At 37.2% G+C, this 12,489-nt stretch overlaps 1 protein-coding gene across 12 annotated transcripts in view; it reads left to right on the top strand.

Annotated features, from left to right (window-relative positions):
- Window positions 1–12,489, top strand: part of TENM3 (teneurin transmembrane protein 3) — a 623,972-nt gene that overhangs the window by 306,424 nt on the left and 305,059 nt on the right. The window lies entirely within an intron of this gene.

The raw sequence follows: 12,489 nt of genomic DNA, 5'->3' as shown, positions 1-12,489 counted from the left end.
CTTAGTACTAGTGACAAAATTATATCAAAATAGGCACCATTTATTTAATGAATTCATAAACTATTGCCTGAATAGAGTACTATTCTTTTTAAATAGCAATAGTGAAATGGAAGAAGTTAGGTAGTCTGGTATGGCACATATGATGGTGCACTGCAGCTTGGGGGTTTTTTCCCTCTTCATTTTCTTCAGAAAAGCACGTAATATTTAGCTAATACTTATTGCCCAATATGCAATAAATTACATGTCTATAGGCTTAAAATGGCAGTCTGTGATGTGTAGTGTCATCTTCACCTTTCAGTGGTCTCAGCACTGTCATCTGTGCCCGTTTGATTTTCCTCATTGTCCTTTCAATTCTTTTTATATGGCTTATTGGCTTCCTCTAATGCGTGCTGGTTTAGCACCTTTGGGGACTACCTGCAGGTTTGATCGGGTCAGGTTATAAAGGGCTTGTTTTGCAGTCTTAGATAGTGTGTTCCTTTGATTCATCTTTGACTGAGAGAATTTACTGCTTCTGGCACTGGAAGCATTTTGTGGAAAAGGTGTTCAAGGTCATTCCAAAGGTTTTTAAATAATATATAAAACACGTTTCCCTGTATTTATTTTTTTCCCCTCTGTCTAGAAATTGAGTGCAGATATGTGGCTTTGTTGACAGTCTAATTACATTCTAGCCTGCTAAATCAACAGGAAATAAATCTATAAGCAAAAAAGGCAAGTTTTAATAAATACCTTTCATTCAAAATTAATTTTTAAAATTAATCATGACAAGAGTTTCTTTTTTTTTTCCAGACTGTGTAAAATAACAATATCAAATTTCCAATGTTCGCTGGAGAGCAACTGGAGCAGTTGCGTGAGTTTCTCCAGTCTCTCAAATGTGGCACAATTTTAAAATGTCAGTGTGTTTTTATGGCTGATATTTTGGGGTAAAGCCCTTCAAAGCTTTCTGCTAATGGATCAGAACTTTCCCACCTCTTCCTCTCGAGTTGTCTCAGTACATGTCTTCGTGCTTCCTGCTTCCCAAAATCCCATGGTAGGAATTCAGAAAGGGATGGTGCTGCAGGAGATAGATGTGCCCTGTTCAGTGGTGGCTTTATCCCAGGAGATGTCTACTTGTGGAGAGGAAGTTCTCCAATTGTCAGTTTCAGTCACAGAATCTTTTTCCTTGTCTGTTGAATTTCTGTTGCTTGAGCTTAATTGGATAAATAGAAATAAGATCCTAAAAATGCATATGTCTGTCATTGTAATTTTAAAAACAGCATTTAAAACATATAGTAAAATTCTTGAACATGAAATTATTATATAGCTGGGATTATCTTGTTGATTTTGAAACCCAGTTGACAAGACTGGAAGAATGGGTATGCTTGTTTAAGAAACTGTAACTTCATCTAGGCAACATGCTTTTAGTTAACGTCAATGAGAGATAAGACCTACTGTGGTCTCCTTCCCTTCTTCTCAAGCCCCTTCATCTGTTGCAAGACTGGTTTTGTTTTTAAACTCTTTAGGCAAGGATTATTTAGTTTACTATTTTTAGAACTTCTAATTTAGTTATTTATTTTCACTTTGTTGTTAATCCTCACATAAGATTCAAAAAAATTGGTAAGCCTGTGAATAATTAAACTCAGCACCTAGCCATGTAAATGAAGACCATGAGCTTTTTTTTCTTTAAAAGTATTTTTAAGCTAGATACTCAATTTTATATTGCATGTTTGACAAGATATCTAATCTTATCCTTGACAATGGATGAAGCACCATGAAAGACTACTTTCCAAGGTGTGATGATATGATTGTTTGCTGTTTGTGTGTTAAGGAGGAAGACGACACCTATTTTCTTATGCTTCGAAGTATGCAACTGTAATGAGCAGCCTGATTTAAATGCACAACTTCTTTAAGTGAATTCAGCAGCCTAAATGCTTCTATTTCGGAATATGCCCAAGTATCTTGCTGAATTAAGGATTAAAGCTGACTGTATATAGTTGAATTTCTCTGTTGTACAGAGAGAAATATTCCTGTGTTTACAAAATTAAACTGCTGTGTGAAGTGATATAATGCACATAGGAGACTTCTATGCAAAAATATCTGAAAGTGTGACACGACTATGGAGTGGGAGGGGAAGACTAGAAATATAGGAAGTAAGTAGTATTTTTAAAATTGCATTTGGAAAAAATGATTGGAAGTAATAATATAACAAGAGAATAATGTGAAGGAGATCATGAAGCAAACATGGACTCACAAGAACTGAAAAACTTTTTATACAGGTGCATTAAGTTAGTAAGAAAAATACAGGCATGCAAAAACTGTATTTTATTGACCATCAGATACATGTTAAAGGGAAGAGAAGAATATCAGTACTTCTTAAGGAGTCATTGTTCCATTTCAAAGAATTTTGTTGTTGCAGGACAGTATAGTGATCCTACAGACTGATCCACATATCACATCAGTGCACAGGAGTGGGAGGCTGACCCACGAGCACAGGTGGCAGGATGCACTGCAGATTGGTGTGTGTTCATATTTTCATACAAAATAATCACAGCACTGTTTGCAAACTGTGTGAAATGAAAAGCTGAGCAGCAGGACACCTTTTGCTAACAGAAGATCTGATGAGGTAGTGCAGGTTTTGTTAAATTTTTACTTTTTGAAAGCTTGAGTCAACTAGAGTTTACCTTCCAGGTAAAGTTATTTGGTCTTTCTAGTTGGCAGTGAGAATGAGTTCACTGTGTTTATCAATCAGAACAATTCATTGTCAGCCAAGCCTCAACATCAATTTATTTTCATGCAGCCTGTTTTAGTTTTGCAGGAGAAAATACCTGTATGCATGGTTTTGTGCCTTTACTCTTCTGCAATACTTAATGCCTAAATTAGATTAAATGCCCTAATAACTCCTTGGAGCTGTGAAAAGAGGGGCTGAACTTCCCAAACAAGCAAAGAAAAAGAATTTCTTTCCTTCACAATGTGCTGGATCACAGATACAAGGTCGCTGAAAAGCAAAGCCGAGTACAGTACATTGTGCTGTGCGGATGTATCGTAGCTATCATTCTGCTGATGCTCCCATGACAGTTAGCTTTAGGTGCTACCATTCAGTGAAAGAGGGACCTGAAACAGTGATATATACACTTTGACAATTTTATTTTATTATTTAAGATATTAAACACTGTCAGGGATACATTTTTAAGACTTCAGAAACCTGAACCATTAATTGCAACTTCTATCCTAATGTAATATGACTCCAAAGTCTATTGCTTTTTACATACTAGCTACTCAAAATGAGTTATTTGGATAGCAAAATGATTAATGTTTTCAGTCACCATAAATGTCAACTGTGGGATTAAAGGATTTAAATGGTCATGTTTTTAAACCTAAAGTTCGAGTACTTTAAACTTACGTGTCTGAAGCGATGGAAGGATAGTTAGGTAAGACCATTTTTGACCTTCCACTACCTATGCCTTATTGATGAGCTGATTTTGACTATTGAGTAGGCGAGTGACTCCCAATAGAACTGAATCAGCCGGTTTTGCAGATTATTTACGGGAAGGTATGAAATGATATAGAAGGGACTTTGTGATCTCCCAATGAGCAAATTAATTACCATTCAGTGACACTGCAAGCACTGTCTCTCAAAACCTAAGGCAGCTATTAGAATTAGTGGTTTATGTTCCTGACTGCAGTGCAAGATGTGTCCTCATTGTCATCGTGACAGATACTTTTTTTTTTTTGTTGTGCTAAAACACGGCACCTGCCTGATTGGAGTGGGTAACTTCTGTAAGCAGCATATAGTGCCAGTATGTTCTGGATAATTTTGTGGCCTTGAGCTAAGCACATAACCTTCTGCCAGAGGTGTTTTTTTTTCCCCTCTGTAATACAGGAATAATAACACTTACGCACCTCACAGGCGTGTTGGGAAGATTAATTAGTTTAAGTTTGCAGAATGCTTTGAAGATGAAAAGCGCTGTAAGTGCTAAGTAATATTATCATCTTTCATTGCTATACTAGTTACTTCTTAAAGCAACAATAAGAAGTTAATTGGTTTTCAGGTTCCAGGTGATAAGGATCTGTTGACTTTTAAAGTTATTCTATTAGCTACAGAGTGGTACGAAGAAAAACATTTCACTTTTATTTGATTAGGAGTATATTTAACTCACGCTCAGTGATACGTACACTTGCTCTAAGGTATTCATCTAGTTGAAATTGGCCCCTTGTGGGTCATGGTCTGTAGATGAGCTGTGGGTCTGGAGACAAAGGGCAGTTGTGATTCTCCAGGGAAAAATCAACCTTGGTTATTGGCAGTAGACTGCTTGATCAGGCATTTCTACACAGCCTTGGTCCACAGAGTAAAAACTTTGTCTTTGACTAGTCCAGTTGCAAAATAAGAGAATTAAGTTCTTGATAGTAATGATTCAGGATTTATAAGGTGAGCAAGGGGCCTTCACAAGGACTTTCAGTCTCATGGAAAGGAAGATACTGTAGAGGGTCTCTAATTGCTCTTACATTTTTCTGTATCTCATATACTGAGATGTATGCGCTGTTCCTGTTCGTAGTAAAAACTAAACTGAGGACTGGGGAGATAAATGTATCACATACATGGCTATGAAAGATGACTTCAGCGTGTTAACATCTATGGAGAGAATAAAGGTAGAAAAGTGTGTGGTTAGTGATGGGGTGAGGGGAGGAATGAAAGAGGCTGAAGAGTCCTGCTGTCCCATCCATTGATTAAGTGCTTAGGGCTGAGAGTCAGGGCTGTAGGCCAAGCTGTGAACGACTGCTTATTCCAGCACTAGCAAATAAATGCGGAAAGCGAAGCAGAGATGTAAAATAGGAATAATTCCTCAGGAAGTTCCTTGATACTTTCTGAAATTATTTTGTAAAATGTCACAACTTGCTGGCTTGAGAGCCAGTGCTCAGCGTTACTAAGCTTATTACAGCCAAAAGAGGAAATGGCAGAGCCACGGGAACAAGTTTGCCTCAAGTTTTTGTGTTTCTGCTTTTTTGCTTTGTGGTGCCATAAATACGTCTGAGTTATAAATCCTTTCTTGTCTTCAGCATAATGGACATTTTGCTAGAAAATCTGAATTAAGACAATGCTATGCTATGGTTATTATAGGGGTTTACAGAATGGAAACCCTTTTGGGGAGGTGTGATGGAAGTGTGAGTGAGACAGGGAGTAAAAGAGGTTTTTCTTTTTGCAGAAGTCCTTGGGTGTGGATTCTCCGTTGTTTCTTGCACTTACCTACAGTGATGGTCTGAGTGCCTCATTCTGTCTATGCATTGCAGAGCTGATTCCCATGCATGTGGGATACTTGTTTATGAAATCCAATGAATAGAAATGTATGGGGCTACTCTGATTAGGTGTATTGGTTTTTTTTCTTTATACCAGTTCAGACCCTGTTGAACTAATCAAGTTTTCTACCATGCTGCGAGACATATCCCTCTGTGGGTCTATCTGCTCACTTGTGGTGGCAGACGTGCCTTTCCCTCGTGGAAAGGCAGAAATAATGGTAGAGTCTTCTCTCCTCCACATCTGGAGGAACAGCAGTGAGCCTGAGCAATAGTTTGTGTGCTTCTCTTCATGCTCCCTCCTTCCTCCTCACCTTCTTTCCCCATTTCAAGCCATGCGTCGTGTCATTAGCATCATACTGACCTTAATGTGGCAGTTCATACCTGTCAGATCTGTCATTGTAGGCTTTCTGCAGGCTGGATATCCATCATCTCTGCATTGCTTACCCTTGGGTCATATTTTCTTCACATCTATCAAATTTAGGCTTTATTTGTATCTTGTAATAAATGGATGGTGAGATGTTGATGATTTGGTCCCAGGATCCAAAGATTAAGATAGAGGCCTAAAATGTCTATACTGTCGTTTTGGTCATGACCAAGACTTTGTGTCCCTTGCTACTGATGGAGTTGTATTTCTTTTTTAAACCCAGAGAATCCTTCCCTCCCGTTCCCCCCGCCTCCCCTTGCAAGCCATGATCTGGACAGCTGTGTTAGTTTCTCTTAATTTAGTTTGTATACTATGTAATCATAGTTATAAAACCAGATTTTTATATAAAATCCCCAAATTTGGAACCATAATGTTTAAATGATTAATTAGTTTACTGGAACATGATTGCTGATGCTGTAGCTTGAAGCTTTGAATTGTGCGATTGTGAAATTATCTTCAGCTGACTTTAATCTTGCTCTGCAGTAACTTCAGAAGGGCTTGATGAACAGTCCTTGATCCTTATACTGGATTAAGAAGTGCTTCTCATGTTCTAGTCTGTGGATTAGTACTGAGGATCCCCTGCCACCTTCAAGCCTAACAGGGAATAAAATTATGAGTCTCCCATACTGCACAGAAGAGTCTGCATGTTTGAACTGTAATTTGGAAAACGAGTGGCAGGAAGATATTGTGTTTCGTTCACATGGATTCTGCTTCATTTCTTAAAATAAAAACTTTCCCAGGCTAACATTTCAGTCCATGTCTCCTTGTGATTCTGTAGTTTAATGCTAGTAAAAATACATGGCTGGTTTATATATTACATTTGAAATACTTCATTTCAAAAAACAATAAGTGCGGGGTTCTTTTGTAGAATCGACTCAGGTTTTGAGTCTTACATAAAGCTCTTCTACCAAGAGTGGCACAGCAAGTGCAGCTCAGAGAACTCACAGTATCTGGCGCTAACTCAGAAGTCACTGAGATGATAACTTAGCTGCCCATACACTTTTGAAAGCCCATGGGGAATGGGAGAACTGTGTGGTTAATGTTTGCTCAGAATAATGAGCACTTGAAAATTATATGCACAGTTGCTAAGATTTAATATAATTTAATGCTGTTTGTTATTATGCAGTTTACTGGGTATATTGGAGAAGCAACTGTCTTTCATGCGTATCTTATGGCTCCACTCTAAATCAGATAATGACAAGAAAAGGAGGTTAAGATGGAAAAGTGAACAGAGCAGAAAGGTCAGGAAAGAGATTAAGGGGTGACAAGGAAGAGGGTTGTGATGAGTGAAGAGAAAAACAGGAATTAAAAACAGGAGGAAAATGTGATACAGTGGATTTAGGATGGTTTAAATTTCACAGATAATTTTCACAAAAACAAAAGAGAAAATCAGGCTGAAGTAATAAAAACAAAATACTATGCCAAATCAGAAAGAAAAAATGTTAACATAGGCAAAGCTCATTACTTGTCAGTCTTCACTGCGATTTCTTGCATCCTAGCAAACAGAACTCTGCAAGTACAGCTTTGAAAACTCCTTTTTAGTAAATATATTGTGAAGTTTGTGTGACAGAATGGATGGTATCACATCTATTACTCATTCTCTCTTTTGTGTAATTGTGTTCTACCCACCTAACATTCTGACTTCTGGAGACAGCATTTGCACGCTTCTTATGAGAGTTTTATAGAGCACCCAAGGCCTCTGTTTTGCTATTTTCTTTTTTAAAATCTTTGTCCTTTCGTTTCCAGCAAATCTGTTATCCTACTGTACATTTACTTCCAATTCTACATGCTTTCTCTCAAGACCTTACTTTACAAAGAACCACCTCTCTGTGTGCTGCACTGTATTTGCCCCAGTAAATGGAAAACAATATATATTTTATTTACAAAGAAGTTACATATTTTTCCTTAAGAAACCAGCTAGAATTGACACTTGAAAGTAGATGATATTTAATTCCTGTAGGATTGCATGGAATTCTTGCTAAACCACTCCAGCTCTGCTTTGATCATCTAGGAAGATGACATCTATCCCATGTCATCTGTGGTCCTGTAGTGACTAGCTAGTGCCCTGAGAACAGAAGGGACAGTTTTGCTGCCTATTCTTATATAAACAGAAGCTTCATTTTCCATCTTTGACTAGCACATAATTGAACTCTCTATTTTTCAGGAATTAGTAAAGTGAACAGGCCAGCCATTTTGCAATTAACATAGCTATTCCTTCATGGTTGTCATGTGTATGGGTTAGGAAGGCAAGGTGCTGTTGAATCAGGTCAGTAGTCTTGAGCTGTTGTACAGAAATTATGAAGCATTTCAAAGACGTGGTGCAGCTGTGTACTGGCTTCTACAGAAAGTGTTCAGAGGTATTGAGACCAAGCTTCAGGTAAGGAGCTTCGAACAGGGAAAAACATGGCCACAATATAGTGTCTAAACATGGATACAAAAGGAAATACGTACTTTTCCCATATCAAAATAGCAGAAAACAGCATGGTCCTTGCAGTAACACTTTGACATCAGTTCTGCTTATACAATAAGCTTATACGATAAGCATTGTCTTATGAGGACATGTTTGTATGCAGTAGTCTGCAGACAGAAAATAAAAACCTGAGAAAAATATTTTTTTTCTCATTTGCTTTCTAAATAAATTGAGACTTCTTTTAATTAAGAAAAAATAATCAGGATTAAGTAGGGAATGGAGGAAATGTAAGGGAGAAGATTGGTTCTTCTAAGGACCATGATCAGGATAAGGACCATGATAAGGACAGTTTTCCATCTCTAGAGCTTAAGTTGTTTCACAATTTTTCTAAATTTAGTATACGTATTTTTGTCATGTGTTATCACAGAATGATTATAGGGAAAACGCACTTGATTTTTGAATGGCATGAAGGTGTTATTGGCAGACAGAAGAAAAGATACAAAGGAAGAATAGATTAGAAAGGGGACTGACAAGTAATAAAGGATGCAGAGACAGCAAACATGGCATGAAACTTCATCAGAAACATAAGCAAGAGCCAAACTAAACAGAATTTTGAGTATGGACATGGATGGGTTTGGGACCTCTGCCTTTTTCGTACTATGTCCGTCCTGTTATGACAAAACCCAAGTCAGCAAAAGCACTCAAACTATAATTCCTCTGGTTTAAAAGGTAGGGGTGTGGGTGTATTTTTATGCTAACTAGACAGATGCTTTGGAGGCTTTTCAGATTTGTTTTCTTTCCCTCTTTTCCAAAATAGCCTATTGTTGCTAAAACCTGACTTGTCGACTTATCAGTAGTTAATGACTAAGGACAGTGCTGATGTCTGGCGATGCTGACAAATTCTCTGTTGGATATTTTTTGTTCATTCCTTCTATTTGTTTCTTTCCCCTTTTCATGGTTTTTAAGAGAATATCTCTGTGTATATATTTAGTATAGATCCAACTTGGAGCAAGGACTGACAACTGAAGAACCATTTGGCCTTTTGTTTAGTACTCCTCTTCAAAAACCCATTTCCACAGATAATGTTTCCAACTCGAAGCTGAAGTTATTGTGGATGTCTTTGAATAACGTCCCCAGTTTAGGCTGGGGAAACAAATGTGGCACAAGTGCAGCAGGTTTCCATTTAATTCCAGCTGTTAACTTTTGACTTGCTAAAATAATACATAATTTCTGCATACATCAAACTTGCTTGTATGCAGTATTTGGTTAGACTAAAAAAAAAAAAAAACAAAAATCATTTACGTTTCTAGACAATGTAACCTGTGTGATTCTGGCAGAGAAATAGATATACACACACACACATACTTTTTAGAAAAAATAATTTTATATATAGAAACATATATATATCATATAAAAATATAATATATATATAAATATATATAAAATATAATAAAAATTACGTTGGTATACTTTTTTGTATGTATTTAACTAACGTGATTAAGGAAGTATACCAATTGTACGTGGATCATTGCTTACACAGAAAGTGGTCCTAATATAATAGGTAGATGTGTATGGTTACTGTTGGCAAATGCTGTGGTTTTCACAGTGATTGCTGCACAAGCTCCTGAAAGTTATTTTAGAGTTTATTACATTAATTTTGTTCTTGTCTGCACAAATGGAGGGTGTCAGCATTTCTTACACTACCCATAAATTGATATTCCTAGCCAAGAGAAATGCAGTATCTAATGGTAGAGTGGTAGTAAACAGCATTATTGTCAGTTTTTAAAACCTAACTTCATGATACATCATCCCAAATAGTCCAAAACCCCCAAACGTGTCTCCAGACCCAGGTCTTCTTGAAACGTTGTGTCTAATTTTTTTCTATATTACACTGCATACTTTTTTAAAAGAAAGGAAAAAACCCCACAAAGCATTATGCCTATCTGTTTATTCTGTATCTACATTTTCTTCTCAGGAATTAGTTAATTACAATCGCCAAGCTGTTTTTAAGTCTTTATGGACTGTTGAGGCACTTATTGTCGGTGGGAGAAATTGCAAATGTGTGTATAGTATAAGAAACTGATGATTAAATCCCTCACACTGAAGTTATTCTGGAAAGGTTAATTAGAAACTCTAAGAACGCAAGAAGGAGAACATCCTCTCTTCATACTCTTTTTTTTTTTTTTTTTTCACTGAGTTCCTACAACCTCCTTTTCAATTTTTATTTTCATTTTGTAGTATTGTTCATTATCAGGCAAAAGCACCCAACTGTTCTGCTGCCCACTAGGTCTGCATCCCAGCCGTGTTCAGCTTCCCCTGCATCCTGGAAGACTGTCTCTTTTCATTCTTTAGGAATCTAAGATGATGTAAAATTTTTGTATCATGTATGTATGATTTCCTTTGGGATATAAATCCCTACACAAATACATATTTTTCCATGTCAACTTTTTGGTTTGAGTTTTGTGGGTTTGTTTGGGCTTTTTTCATTTGTGTAGGCAACTTACACAGAGTACAATCCTCTTAGTAAAGCTCTTAGGAAAGCTTTAATTCGGAAGATGATTTAGCCTGATGTTTCTAAAGCTGTTACAACATTTCTGGGCTATACTGTAAAGCTTCCCAGTGTAGTGAAAAGCTCTAATATACTGAATGCGATAAGAGAGCAATATACAAACCTCTTCTGTTCTGGCCCTGTGACACGCCATTTTGGTTTTCTTACTGTTCATAAGAGGGGGAAAAAAGAAAATATTTTACATGGAGGTAGGCTGTTGTAAACTTAAAGTAAAAGATAAAATCCATTAATAGATGGTAGGTGGTATGTTGTGCCTGAGACTGAATCTCCTAGAAGGTGATCGTGGAGGATGTTGTTATATAATGCCTGAAGTAGTTCCTCTTAAAAAATAGTAGTTTGCTTAAGAGGAAAAAAAAGTGTGTGTGTGGGAATAGTCTCTTCAAATTGATGTGTCTGCACAGATGTCTCTCTGAGTGCAAAAAGGTCCTTTTCGCAGTGGGGGGAGCACAGGACTGTGTGGTGCAGGCTGGCCGAGGAGCTGCAGGTTGCGGTGCTTGCCCGCTGCAGCTGGTCTATTTGTGGCATCTGTGTCTGTCCACATCCTTCCTCACCTCCAGATCTCAGCACTGTGAGGTTACGGGGACCGTAGGCATAACACCTTGTAGCGTCGAAGTCAACAGCAGTTTTGTTACTGACTCAAGTAACCTTGTCTTCGGTCAAAAATACCTCTTTCCTTTCCATTTTGCTTCCCAAAGAACCAGTAAGACGCTGTATGTGCAACTGTGTATACACCTTGGCCACTTCATGCGTGTGTTAGGTACGCCTGTACAGACACAGATGTGCACATGGGCTTCTCCTGTATTTGGTTCTGACTTTAGGCAACTGTTTGAAAAGGTAGATTCACATAATAATGTACCAAACACACAAAACCAGTATTCTAGACTGTCACCCTTAGCTTGTATTTACCAAAATGCAAAATAATAAGCGTTTTATACACTTGACTGCTTTCAGCTTTGACCCTATTACCACTGGGTGGTTTTTTTGGCCTGTTTGCTTCTCTTATTAGTTTCAACTCTCACAAAACCTCAAAATTCACATGGTATGACAGCTTCAAAAAACGGCAAGATACTATCAGTGCATGGTAATCCCCTGTTCTTGTACCTTTCCCATTGTTTAAACATAGTCAGAGATATGCTTATTCCTTTTATATTTACCTCCCCACCTGTATTTTCGTTCAAATATTTATTCAGAGTTGCTCAATAAATACAGTTCGATTTGTACCTAATTGTAGTAACTGATTTTCATTATTTATGGAAGTCATTGTCAGAATTCATTTATGGTTTTGACTGCGAAGAAACTTACAGCAACAACTTCATATGACTGCTGCAATAAAATAATTAACTGGCTCACTTAAAACAAGTCAATGGCCAGGGCATTAACTCTTAATACTTCAGGAATTATTTGCACTTCTGTATTCACACTTCTGCAATTCTATTACTTTCTGATTGATGGGATTCTGTTCTTGTATTATAAGCTTTAATTATCTTACATAGTTTTATGTTAAATGACTAATTTTGGAGAAATTAGGATGCCTGTCAGATCCAAAAATTGAATGTGTGTTCTAATTTGTTCCCAGTGGGCTAGGGTGGAAAAGCATTATGGGTATAGGCATGCAAATGAGCTTGCCAAGTGTCTGTATACCATAAAATGTCTTAAATCTACAGACATAAAAGTAGGATGAAGACACAGCAATTAAAAAGGCAGTCATTTTTGTGTGTCACATGATTTAGACACTTTAAGTTATTGAAGTGTCATGAGTTTATTGCATCTAATTTATTAATACAATCATTTGGGATTCACTTATGTCTCTTGCTCTGC

Source organism: Nipponia nippon, unplaced genomic scaffold (genome assembly GCF_047370975.1).
Source record: "Nipponia nippon isolate SJK-2023a ecotype South Korea unplaced genomic scaffold, ASM4737097v1 scaffold_6, whole genome shotgun sequence".
Lineage (NCBI taxonomy): Eukaryota > Metazoa > Chordata > Aves > Pelecaniformes > Threskiornithidae > Nipponia > Nipponia nippon.
The sequence above is the reverse complement of the archived record's forward strand: the minus strand, read 5'-3'. Positions and strand labels throughout refer to the sequence as shown.